The sequence below is a fragment of the Macrobrachium nipponense genome, chromosome 31 (assembly GCF_015104395.2).
Source record: "Macrobrachium nipponense isolate FS-2020 chromosome 31, ASM1510439v2, whole genome shotgun sequence".
Classification (NCBI taxonomy): domain Eukaryota; kingdom Metazoa; phylum Arthropoda; class Malacostraca; order Decapoda; family Palaemonidae; genus Macrobrachium; species Macrobrachium nipponense.
The window spans coordinates 6,937,854-6,952,462 of record NC_061093.1 but is presented as its reverse complement, the minus strand read 5'-3'; positions in this window follow the sequence as shown (position 1 = coordinate 6,952,462).

Below are 14,609 nucleotides of genomic sequence, written 5' to 3'. Positions count from 1 at the left end.
CAGCAGCTGTCCTTTTAGTAGACTTTTACGACACGCAGGACCTACGCCGGTAGGATTCTTACACCCCACCAGTTCACCCAGCTGTAAATGGGGACCAATGTCTGCTGTGGTCAAGTAAAAAATAAGTGGAAAATGCGTCGAAGTTTATTCGGTGTAATCGAATTTCTGTACAGCACATATAAGCTGTATGAAACTCTCAGCCACGGCCCATGAAACTCTCAGTGGCGTTCCCATGAAACTTTCAGCCACGGTCTGGTGGTGACTTGAGTTATTGTAGGTGTTAGACTCACGACCATGGTAAACATTAATCTTGAAAAGAATAAAAAAAATACTGAGGCTAGAGGGCTGCAATTTGGTATGTTTGATGATAGAAGTGTGAATGATCAACATACCAAATTGCAGTATGTCTTACAATAGTATGTTTGTAAGCTCTGAGGACGGACAGAAAAAAGCGGACGTAAACAAATACCCATCTCAACAAACTAAAGTGTTGCTCTTGTAGCTTCGCCAATAAAGACTTACTGAAAATCAGAAGGCTGCAATGTTATGATTTATATATATATATATATATAATATATATATATATATATATATATATATATATATATAAATACATACATATATATATAATATATATATATATATATGTATATATATATCTATCTATATATATATATATATATATATATATATATATATATATATATATATACATATAATATACATATATATATATATAGATAGATATATATATATATATATACACATATATATATATATATATATATATATATATGTGTGTGTGTGTGTGTGTGTGTGTGTGTGTGTGTGTATGTACGTATATATATAAATCTCACCGAATAGCCACACAACTTTTACTGTGTATACATATTCATACTGCTTGTGTTAGCTTCAATAAGATGGGGAGGTATAAACAGTAACGTATATATATATATATATATATATATATATATATATATATATATAGTGTGTGTGTGTGTGTGTGTGTGTGTGTGTGTTTGTATGTGTGTGGTGACAAGTATAACACGTGTCAGCACCTTCTGTTCCTGCTGTTGTTGGCACATGAAAAAAATTTAATTATGAAAGAAAATATTGGAAAGAAAACTGAATTCGATACAGGAATTCTCCAAGATACTCAAGAAAAAGAAACTTACTGCTATATCCGTATAGCCAGTAGAATATTTTAAACGAAGACAAGTGTCGCACCAGTTCATGCACGCAGTATCCGAGAGATTTATTTGTAAATACAGCAGTATCTATGCTATATAACTTTATTATAGATATATATATATATATATATATATATATATATATATATATATATATATATACATACTATATATATATATATATATATATATATATATATATATATATATATATATATGTGTGTGTGTGTGTATATATATATATATTGTAACATAAAAAAAAAAACTCTCTCTATGGTAAGGATTTACGAGGAGAATATATCAGGAAACAGTGACAACCCACTATAACTTAAAATGTACTTTAATAACAATTAGTAAGGAAATTAAAGTCACAAACAGAACATTAAACAAATTACGGACGCATTGCACAAAAGCAAAGACTCGCCATACAGCACTTCATCAAGACTACTCATCACTAATCACTGCATTTTACAGTATAATACCCAAGTCACAAAGCTTTACATCAACACAACATATAATTCACTGTAACATCAAAAAGTTAGTGGCAACCAACGTTACATCACACAAGAAAACGTCCAAATGGAAAAAACAATACATTACCATTATATCGATTCCTCAAAACTTTGATACACTATTATAATCACTTGTTTGTTTCAGCTCCAACGAAAATCATCGTTTTGGGCCTTTATATACCGACTCACGCTAGACATCCATGGACCAAATATCATATTTTCGGTACATTATCCTTGGCGACTACCGCCTACGCCAAGCGCTACTGCCATCTGTTGTCTAGTGTACACACTTTTTTTGTATGCAAATATCAATTTTCAACCTTTTATGCAATTTTACATTCAATAAATCAATATTCCTTTACATTCCCCCCCTTTTAACTCAGCGGCTCTCTCCTCAGTCCATGCTGAATTTTCACTCTTACAGTCTTAAACATTAGCTACTTTCCCTTCAGCAACTATCGGAGACTGCCACGTCGTTGGTAACAAGCACTTTCCTTTAAGTAATCAACAGATCTAGAGAGAGAATCTGCAATGACATTTTTCTTGCCTGCTATATGGTGAATATTCAGTTTGAATGGTTGCAAAAATAAAGACCATCTTAAAATTCTCTTATTGTTGTGCTTACATTTATTAATAAAGGTTAAAGGGTTATTATCAGTATACATCTACTTCAAAGTTACTGTTAAGCAAGTATATCTCAAAGTGCATTAAACTCAAAAATTAAACTTAAAGCTTCTTTTCAACAATACTGTAATTTAACTGGTGGCTATTATATTTCTTTGAACAGTAAGACACAGGGTGTAAAACACCATTATGTTCCTGTAATAATACACTGCCAGCTCCTACTTCACTGGAGTCTACCTGTAACTTAAATGGTAGATTAAAAAGTCTGGGGATTTCAGCACTGGCTTAGACATTAACATGAGCTTAAGTTTATTAAAGGCATCGTCACATTCCTTTGACCACACAAACTTCACATCCTTTTTCAGCAACTCTGTTAATGGGTAGGCTACATCTGAAAAGTTCTTACAAAATTTTCTGTAATACCCCACTGTTCCCAAAAATTTCATCACTCCACGTTTAGATGTAGGAGGGTCAAATTCTTTATGACCTCAATATGACAATCAACAGGTTTCACTTGGCCACTTCCTATTTCATGTCCTAAATATTGAACAGTAGTTTTTCCAAATTCACATTTGGCAAGGTTTATCGTAACATTAAATTCTAATAACCTCTTAAAAACATCATATACTTTTTTAATGTGATCTTCCCAGGTTTCTCCAACAATAATAATGTCATCTAAATAAACAAATACACCTTCGAGATCCTTCAAGATATAATTCATCTGACGTTGGAAAGTCAGAGGTGCATTACATAAACCAAATGGCATTACCTTATAATTATAAAGTCCATGGGGTGTAACAAATGCAGCAATATCCCTGCTGTTTTTGTCTAACTCAATTTGATAGTATCCTTTCAATAAATCAATTTTACTTAAAAAAGGAAACTTTGCTACATTATCAATTATATCTTCTACTCTGGGCATAGGATATGAATCTTTTATAGTTACATTATTTACCTTTCGATAGTCTGTACACATTCTTGCACTTCCGTCAGGTTTGTCGACTAGAATACATGGGCTAGCCCATTCACTATGGCTTTCCTCTGCTAGTCCGTGTTTCAGTAAATAAGCAACTTCGGTCTTTAACTGTTGTTGTTGCCTCGGCGACATTCTGTATGGACGCTGACTTATGGAGTCTTCTCTCAACCTGATTTTATTGTTGTACTCCTTTTATCCTTTTAGGATGGTCTGAAAATAGATCTGAAAAGTTTTGAATTAGCACTTTAAAATCAAGCTGCTGTTCATCAGATAAATGAATACATAACTTCCTAAATTTTTCATCATCACTCAAATAATCTGTATTTTTTAATCGAAGTTCAATTTCTTCTTCAACGTCTTTTTCATCATCCTCTTTTGCAATTGACAACACTCCACTGGATTCGTTATACTTCTTTAATTTGTTAATATGGAAAGTTTAACTTTCCTCCGTCCTGTAGGAAATTGAATTCGATAATTAACATCACTTACTTTTTCCTTCACCGTGCAAGGTCCTATATACTTCTGGTTAAAAACCTTACCAGCTGTAGGGAGATACACTAGAACCTTATCTCCTATGTCGAGTTCACGTTTTGCAGCCTTTTTGTCGTAATTTCTTTTTTTCATCTCTTCTTGTACTACTTTAAGATTCTCATGTGCTACTTTCCATATTTTTTTTTATTTTTTTTCTTCATGTCTTGTAACGTGATAGATTCCTTCTCATCTGAAATCAACTGATTCTTATCACCTCCATGGGTGACCTTACCTGATGGACATATACTAACTGAAAAGGAGAATAACCCAACGATGAATGTACGCTATCACGAACGGCAAATAGCAACATTGGTATGTAGACATCCCATTCCTTTTCATTTTCACAACAGTACGTGCGAAGCATGGTTTTGAAGGTTCGATGAAATCGTTCGACCACTCCTTGGCTCTGTGGGTGATAAGGAGACGATAAACAATGCTTTAATATTCTGACAGGCTAAAAATGAGGTAAACTTTCTAGACGTAAAGTTGGTTCCTTGGTCGGTTTGAACTTCTTTTGGCAAACCTACCAGCGAGAAGAACTTGTTAAGCGCTTCAATTATCTTATCAGCACTCACAGTTCTTAAAGGAATAGCCTCTGGAAATCTGGTAGCACTACACATAATTGTCAGCAAATACTCGTTACCTTTGCTAGACCTAGGCAGAGGTCCTACACAATCCAAAACCAGTTTCTCAAAGGGTTCTCCTGGAACTTCAATGGGTTGCAATGGCATCACCTTAGGGTCATGTTGAGCTTTACCTACTTTTTGACATAAATCACAATTTTTACAATATTCACTACAATCTTTCTGCATCTTAGGCCAAAAAAATACCTTAATAATTTCTCATAGGTTTTGTTTATACCTAAATGACCAGAATAACTACAGTCATGAGCAATACCTAGAACAAAATTCCTATAACTACTTGGAATGACCACTTGTTCTACAACATCATTAACATTTCTACTCTTGAACTTCCTCATTAGGATTCCATCCTTTAAAAAGTAACACTTGCCTTCCTTCTCGATATCATTTATATCAACAAGGGCATTATCTCTAATTACCATCAAATTATCATCTTCAATTTGAGATTTAACAAATTCTTCCTTATTAACTTTCAGCATTCGCAAAGGAGTACTGACTTTACTTACTTGTAGTGTTTCCGGACTATCTTTAAACAAGTTTTGTAAATCCAAACCGTCGTCATCATTTACCTTTCCTTCGGCACTCTTACTTCTTGTAGTAACTGCACAAGCAGGAAATAAGTTTGGAAATGTACATTCAACTTCTGTAATAAATGAAGAAAATTTAAAAGGGTTTTTCTGGTTCAAAAAATTGGGAAAAATTACTGCTACCAAACAAAAAAAAAAAAAACCAAAACTTTTGTCTCCACATACATCATTTCCAAGAATTAACTCTACTCCTGACACTGGGATTTCTCTCACCAAAAGCAATTTGACATATCCCGAAATTAACGGAGTTTCTAACCTTACTTCTACTAATGGAGCTGAAAACTCAGGTCCAAACCCACGCAGAAGTACATACTCTCCAGTATCCTTCCACTGGTCATACATATTTCTTATCATTACAGACTGTACCGCTCCGGTATCTCTTAACCACCTTACTTTCCTTTTTTCAACAAAAGGGAGGTGTATTGATTATGGAATTTAGGGCATAGCCCAAGCGCTGGTACAAAAGGGAGGTGTAACCAACCATCTCCCATAAAAGGGTCATACAATTCAGTACCTTTGGATGTGGACTTCTCTTCAGGTAGTCTCACTCCATTTCCTTTTACAATATCCTCAATACAACCAACATTACTAACATTTTGAACATCATTGTTACCTATTTTGTAACCTATATTCTCATCAACATCACATATATTATTACTGTCGATGCTATCGTTACAATACCTCTTACCTGGCCTAAGGGGAGAAGCAAACAAACAAGGACCTCTGTCACCACATGCTTGTGGTTGATTCAACAATGCAATGGTATTTTCAGGTTTATGATCATCCTTAAAATGTACAGGTTTATCTTTAACTTTATTTACCACTTGAATTGGACGGTTTATTGTGCGATGTGGACAACTCCTACTGATGTGTCCTGGTTTGCCACAACTGAAACATACAAAATCTCTAAAATTTTCGCCTATATTTTGGTAACTAGGTGTAAACTGATCATTTACACTGTATCCTGCTTGTCCAGCACTAACACTAGGACCAGAATTATATCGACTTGCCCCTCTACCACCTCTATTAAAGGATTTATTATAGACTCCACGAGATGATACCTGTGAACTCGTAGTCTTACCTTGTGCCTTGTAATTTTGCTGCTCTTCCCAAACTCTGCTCCTTCCAATTTTAGGAGTGACGTCAGTATTATATAGCTTATGGGTCAATGCATAATTATCAGACAATCTAGTGGCTTCATCCACATTATCTACATCACGTTCATCCAAATATGTTTTAATAAGTGGATTAATACCATCCTTGAACTGCTCAAGCAAGATAAGTTCCTGAAGTTTACCGAAATCACCATTAACTTCTCGGGCATTCATCCACCTATCATACCACAGGCGTTGTTCCCGTGCATACTCCATATGAGTGCGACTGTCTCTTTTTATCCAGCTTCTGAACTTCTCTCTATACCTCTCTGGCACCCATTCATAAGCTTTCAAAACTTCAGAATTAACTCTCTCATAATCCTTAGAATCATCTAAAGATAAGGCAGCAAATACTTCCCTAGCCTTTCCTCGAAAGGAGGTTTGAACCAACGTGCTCCATGACTTTCTCGGCCATTCACGCTGTTCTGCCACTTTCTCAAATTGTAAAAAAAATGCATCCACTTCATTTTCAACAAAAATTGGTACACTTTTTACTGCATTGTCTATTCTAAAAGATTTTGGTATTTCTCTGGACTTTTCTTCTACTTCAAGTTTCTTCATCTCTAGCTCTATCCTCTTTTGCTCAACTTCAATCTTCTTTTGCTCAACCTCAATCTTCCTAACCTTTTCAGCTCTCTCATTTTCTAACTTCTTTAGTTCAACAGCTTTCTCATTCTCTTATCTAACTATTTGCAAATGAATCTGCATCTGCTCAACACTCATCCCTTCATAAAAAAGTTTGGACTTTTTTGGTTTAACCTTGCGTGACTTGGTTTTTTCACGTACGGCTTTGGCACCTTCCTCTTCACTTGCACTACCTTCTGTATTATTCTCACTAGCGCTTTGCTGGCTATCAGTTTCTTGCCCTTTCCCAACTCATTAGTAACAACCCTTCCTTATCAGACAAAATGCCTAAAGTCATTAGCGCCTCACTTACTTTATTTGAGATTTCTTGCTTCCTTGCAGATTCTGATACTTCTACATTATAGTACCTAGCTAGAACAATCCAGTCTATTTTAGTTATACCTTCTAACTTTTCACCACTAGGACTACGTATGAAATCTTTCAAATCAAACATCTTTAATAACCTGCTCAAAATAACACAGCAAGACAAATATTATAGCACTAACACTATCACAACTCTCCCCCCTCTCTAAAGTACAATGGGAGTACTGAAAAAGCAATTAACAGTAGGGATACGTCAAGTTATGGTCGAATACGTTCGACATGAATAAAGCAACAATTAATAAGGATACGTTCGGGTTTCGTTCGATAGAATGAGAGTAAACTATGATTAGCGGGATACGTTCGGGTGTTTCGTTCGACAGGCCCCCATGTACTATAAAAAAAAAAAAAAAAAAAAAAAAAAAAACTCTCTCTATGGTAAGGATTTACGAGGAGAATATATCAGGAAACAGTGACAACCCACTATAACTTAAAATGTACTTTAATAACAATTAGTAAGGAAATTAAAGTCACAAACAGAACATTAAACAAATTACGGACGCATTGCACAAAAGCAAAGACTCGCCATACAAGCACTTCATCAAGACTACTCATCACTAATCACTGCATTTTACAGTATAATACCCAAGTCACAAAGCTTTACATCAACACAACATATAATTCACTGTAACATCAAAAGTTAGTGGCAACCAACGTTACATCACACAAGAAAACGTCCAAATGGATAAACAATACATTACCATATATTCCTCAAAACTTGATACACTATTATAATCACTTGTTTGTTTCAGCTCCAACGAAAATCATCGTTTTGGGCCTTTATATACCCGACTCACGCTAGACATCCATGGACCAAATATCATATTTTCGGGTACATTATCCCTTGGCGACTACCGCCTACGCCAAGCGCTACTGCCATCTGTTGTCTAGTGTACACACTTTTTTTGTATGCAAATATCAATTTTCAACCTTTTATGCAATTTTACATTCATAAATCCAATATTCCTTTACAATATATATATATATATATGTATGTATATATATATATATATATATATATATATATATATATATATTATATATATATATATATATATATAAATGTATATGTATAGCATAAGGATAAGCCTGCTGTATTTTACAAATAAATCTCTGCGGATACTGCGTGCATGAACTAGTGCGACACTTGTCTTCGTTTAAAATATTCTACTGGCTATACGGATATAGCAGTAAGTTTCTTTTTCTTGAGTATCTTGGAGAATTCCTGTATCGAATTCAGTTTTCTTTTCAATATTTTCTTTCCTAATTAAATTTTTTTCATGTGCCAACAACAGCAGGAACAGAAGGTGCTGACACGTGTTATACTTGTCACACACACACACACACACACACACACACACACACATATATATATATATATATATATATATATATATATATATATATATATATAATACGTTACTGTTTATGCCTCCCCATCCCCATCTTATTGAAGCCTAACACAAGCAGTATGAATATGTATACACAGTAAAAGTTTTGTGGCTATTCGGTGAGATTTATATATATACGTACATACACACACACACACACACCACACACACAAAACCATATATATATATATATATATATATATATAATATATATATATTTTATATATATATAGATATATCATATATATATATATATATATAATATATATATACATATATATATATATATCTATCTATATATATATATATATATATATATATATATATATATTGAATATACATATATATATATATATATATATTATATATATATAATATATATCCATACTTGAAAATTTAAAAGAATACTTGATGGAATTTTCCAATATATGGAAAATCGAAAGAACTAGAGTAACAATACTTCAAGTGGCCCCTTTTGTTGTTCTGATCGTGTAGAATGGCATGAGAATATTTTTTGACTTAGCCTCTTCTCCTTTTGTCGTTTAACAAAATGACCCCAAAGGGTCACCTGCACTTAAGTGACCAGAACCACCTTTTCTATTGCAGTCTTTTGTATTAGGGTCACCGATCTAATTTGACAGAAGCCATTAGCACCTAGTTGCCCTCCGAGTCGATAAAAGTTACACGTCTCCCATGAGGTCTTACTGCCCTGCCCTAATCCTTCTGCCTGACCTTTTTGCCTTCGCCATTGTTATCGGAGCCTTCCGCATCTGAGACTCTGTCCCTTCACACCTGCGTGACCGATGGCTGACCCAAACTCCTCTCGATCCAAGATAGCCTATTGTACTCTGTCTTCCACCCTTCCTCTGCCAGCGTTCAATGGCCATTTCAGGTAGTTACGAGGATTAGCCGTGAAGATGAGGGGACCAGTGGAGAATCAATCCAGTCTGAACAAGGCTATCCTCTAACAGGTACAAATATGGCCTGACCTGGTCTGCCAATTTGCACATCTCCCAGTGTTAGAATGCCCTTCATTCCACTCACGCTATTACTGCATTACGCCTCTTCGGAAGCAGTATCATGCCTAATGACTCAGCCTCCCGCTTTCTCTGCCAAGTGTCTTGATGCTGAACTAGGCTAGCCTCCTTAGCCTCTGCACCACCTGCAGACTGGACTCTGCCTAAAAGTCCACCTTGACAGCCTACCTACGCCTTCGCCCTCGAAGTCACCTCAGGATTCTACATATGAGAAGCGTCACCTTTCGATCCCTTTGGTGGAGCCCTGAAAGTGACCTACATCCTTCCACTGACACCTTGGCACTAACTACACCCATCTCTTCCACAGATTGAGGTAATTGAAATCAGTTGTTCTGTCAACCCTTATCCTCCTGTTCCTTGCACTCATTCACTGTTTCAACTGTCTTTCTCATATTCCCATTCCTAGTATTCATTCCTAGTATTCCTGTCCCTGTCAGAGGCTCATATGAGTTTTATTGACTGAATTATTTGTGAAATAAGCTATATTAGAAAGCTCTACTTTGCTACTGATGATAATCCATTGCATTAACGTAACTGATTCGGAAGCAGCATTTTATGTTTGATCATTGGTATCCAAATTTCAACTCCGACTGATTTGCAGATTTATATAGACTACCCCATTGTGTGACTTCTCCTGTAGATCAACAGTGCCTCTTAACTTTTTCTGCCTGTGCCAATTTCAGTCCTTTCCCTTGGATTCCAGCAAGGATCACTCTCTCTTACAGTGCTCCACTACTTAATGTTAATTAATATTGATAATTTAAGTTCTGATCTATATCTCATGCGCCTACGAGATCCCGTAGGTTAAGTGATCCTGCTTGCAATTTGGTGACACCTTGGTTTGCTATTGTGATTACTAGTGTTATCGTCACAAGTGCTGCAGAGCCAGACAGTGCTCCTGTAATTTATATCTTCTGATTACCTTATAGAACTTATATTAATTTATGGGTCAAATTACATTAACATTCAATCCTTTTTTAAAAGTCATTTTATTGTTTCTATTAAGGTTTCTTTCACCTTTCTGTTCATAGCTTGCGTGGTCCCCAGTCAGTTTAGGCGTGTTCACGCAAGGCATATTTTGAGAAGAGTCAAAATTTTGGATTTCTCATATTTCTACTTGATACATGCTATGCAGACTATGAATATATATATATATATATATATTATATATATATATATATATATATATATATATATATATATATATATATATATAGTAGTCAATGATGATGATGCCAAGAATCATCCGTGCTCAGTGTATGATGCCATGAACAAAAATCCCAAATTAGAAAAAAATTGTGATAACATAGATAAATAAAGATGCAGTAAGTGGACAGCGAAAGGTCAGTACATGGGGATGAAAAATCAGTTACGAAAACTTGAAATGAAAAAAACAGATTGAAATATTTTGTTAATTTATTTTACTATCTAATTGTGTGAGGTTACTAGATTTACAGCCTATATAGAGTTATCCACTTTCACTACAAATGTACATAGCATGTGACTGTCTTTTGACACTGGTCCTGCATAAGGGCGTGGCCGGATTCGAGGCAATGGGAGGGAAGTGGAGGGATGGGAGGCTGTTGGTGCCTAGCATCGAAGGACACAAGAATTTAAACTAATCTTCCAACTGTATTTTCAGTCCTGACATGACCTAACTCACATGATATAACACCTTATGATAAAATGGAAAAGGGATATCGAGGAAAGTTGCGTAGAAGATGGTGTCTATTTATTTACAAATAACAATTTGCAATTGTTTTTTTAATACTGTTTTGAAACGGCATATATGCTCTCCGATATACTGCGCTTTCTTTAGCCATGGGTTCATTTATGTAACCATTTTTCTTGTAATATATCCCTTTTTTTACAGATTTTAACAAACCCCACTGTATATATATATATTATATATATATATATATATATATATATATATATATATATATATATTATCTATACATACATATATATATATATATATATATATATATATATATACACATATATATAGTATATATATATATATATATATATATATATATATATATGTATGTATATATATATATACATATACACAGAAAGGTATTTTACAGTATCTCATTTAAACAGAACGGTATCTAACGGTGATTTTTATGCTAAAAAAATATTACCAACTTTCATTGTTAGATAAACCTTAAAAATCTTGTAACTTTTCCAAATATGAATTTCCGTTAGATACCACCCTGTTTAAAGGAAGACCTGTTACGAATTACATTAATACGCAGAAAAATTGTGTAAGTATCAAGTTTAATATATTTATGATAGACGTATTTCAAACTTTGAAAGTGACGCTAAAAATAAGTATTACTACGGTCTCGTGCTCGGTACCTATTTCCAGAATTCCATCATGATACACAGCGGTCAGGCATTCGGAGCAAGATTCCACGTTGGCCAAACTTGCTTATCCCAACAACAGAACTTCAAGCCTGACTTTGTCGACTTCGTGATAACTGGACCCAACGTCTGTAGAGTAATTGACTGGGCCCTGACATAGCCGATGGCATCATACTAATGTAGATCCACATCACCCGTGCATTATGATGTCTACGCCAGTCCCTTACGACGCTCCTGATTGGCTGTTGATAAACCAGTCACAGGGCTGGAAACTCTCCTCAGTCTCTCTCGAGAGTTCACAGAGGTAGGGTGTCGTATGTTCCACCTCTCCTGAGGGATACTTTTAAAGACGTATCCCTCAGGAGGGTGGAACATACATACATCCTGCCTATGTGAACTCTCTCGAGAAAGACAGTTTCCAGCCCAGTGACTGGCTTATCAACAGCCAATCAGTAGCTTCGTAAGGGACTGCCCTAGACATCAGATGCACGGGTGATGTGAAAATACTATAGCGTCATTTATACATATTGATATTTTGATGGTGATTCCGATTTTCGCACATATAAAATTGTTTTTGAAATGTTCACTGTGTATGGGCACAGTTACATCAATGGAGACGCCTTTAGTCCGCTGGTTATTGCCTCGTGTCTGGTGGATAATTTTTTTGCGAAAAACATCATGATTTCTCTCAGGTGATGTTAACAGTTCTCATTATTTATTCAATCTAAAGGTTACTGATTTTTATACATATTATATGTATATATATATATATATATTATATATATCTTATATGTATATATATATATATATATATATATATATATATATATATATAATATATATATATACATATATATATATATATATATATACACACACATACATACATACATACATATCATACATACATAAATATAGAAATGTGCATATATATATATATATATATATATATATATATATATATATATATATATATATATATATTTATATATATGTATATATACATATATATGTGTGTGTGTGTGTATGCGTATGTATGCAAATGTATATATATATGAATAACTTGATTACAAAATATATAAAACACGATGCCATGTAAAAATAAAGGTAATGCCACTGAGGAAAATGAAAAGACGAGAACTACCGAGATCTTTCGGTCTTAACGACCCTTTACTAGAGGCAAGACTGATCAGAACAGAGATACAAAGTAGAGTTAAGCCTGTACCAACGAACAATACAGGATTAAAGTGACTTGGACCTTTTGCTAAACCTGTATTGTCCGTTGTTATATGTTTACCTCTACTGTGTCTCTCTGTTTCTCTGTTCTTATCAGTCTTGCCTTAATTAATGGGTCGTTAAGACCGAAAGATCTCGGCAGTTCTCGTCTTTTCATTTTCCTCCGTGGCATTACCTTTGTATGTATATATATATATATATATATATATAATATATATATATATATATATATATATATATTAGACATAATCAACACACAATCACGTGTGGAACAGAAATAAATTTCTGACTCACATCAGGATCGAATTCAGTCTTTCAATGTATATAAAATGTATAATGATAAGGATTTATAAATCGTAATAATTTTGTTATGCAATCAAAGTTGCAAAAAATAAAAAGTGGGGTCATCATTAGTCTTGACAAGCTAAAATTTTCAAGAATTTCGTTGCCTAGATATCCAGCCCTTGAACCCGTTCCTTTGAATAGGCTAAAAAACTAACCAGTTATAGAAAGCACTGGAGTTTTCCAAACTCCAAATGGAATTCTAAACTAGCATTCTTGTTTGTAAAAATATTCATTAAAAGTAAACCTGCAGTCGTGAATGCACTATGTTATTCATTTTAAAAATGGCATTATAGCGAGAGTTCTGAATTGATCCTGCCTGAAGTTGCCTTCATAAACGCTTATATACTGCAAACATTTTTTTCCCGAAATTAGAAAGAAAACTTATAACGCACCCAACAAAAACATCTGATGAATCTTTTACTTTTTTCAAAAGCTGCCAAGACGGTCCTACCTTGAGCCATTGATTTTTGTGTGTTTATCAACGAAGAAGTAAGAAAGAGTTTCAGTAATAGATATTTAATTTTTCATGTCAGAGGTCATGAGACTTTTTTTTTACCCATATTTAACTCAATAATAACCCAATACTCAGGTATCGTAAAATGATTTATACTTTTAAACATAACCTTTTGAAAATGTCATAATCACTGTCTTTCGTCATAATCACTGTCTTTCATCATAGTGATCCAAATATATTCTTTCGTAAATCTGGTCTGGTGACAATACTTTAAGCCGTTTGTGTTTATCTATGCTTCACTATCAATTCGGGAATAACACGAGACTCAGGATCAGCACATTTATACAGGGAACTTTCTTTTGTTGATCTACTAAAAAAATGACTCAACCTTAATGAATGAGAACTTTGTGATGACTCGCTGCTTTACCTCTTGAAAAAGGCGAATGCCACAAAAACCAACTCTGACTTCACTAGAACAGTGCATGACACGCGGCTACGGTAATTCTGTGTTGACTCACAAAATCCAGTGTCTTATATGAAACCTAACGAGACT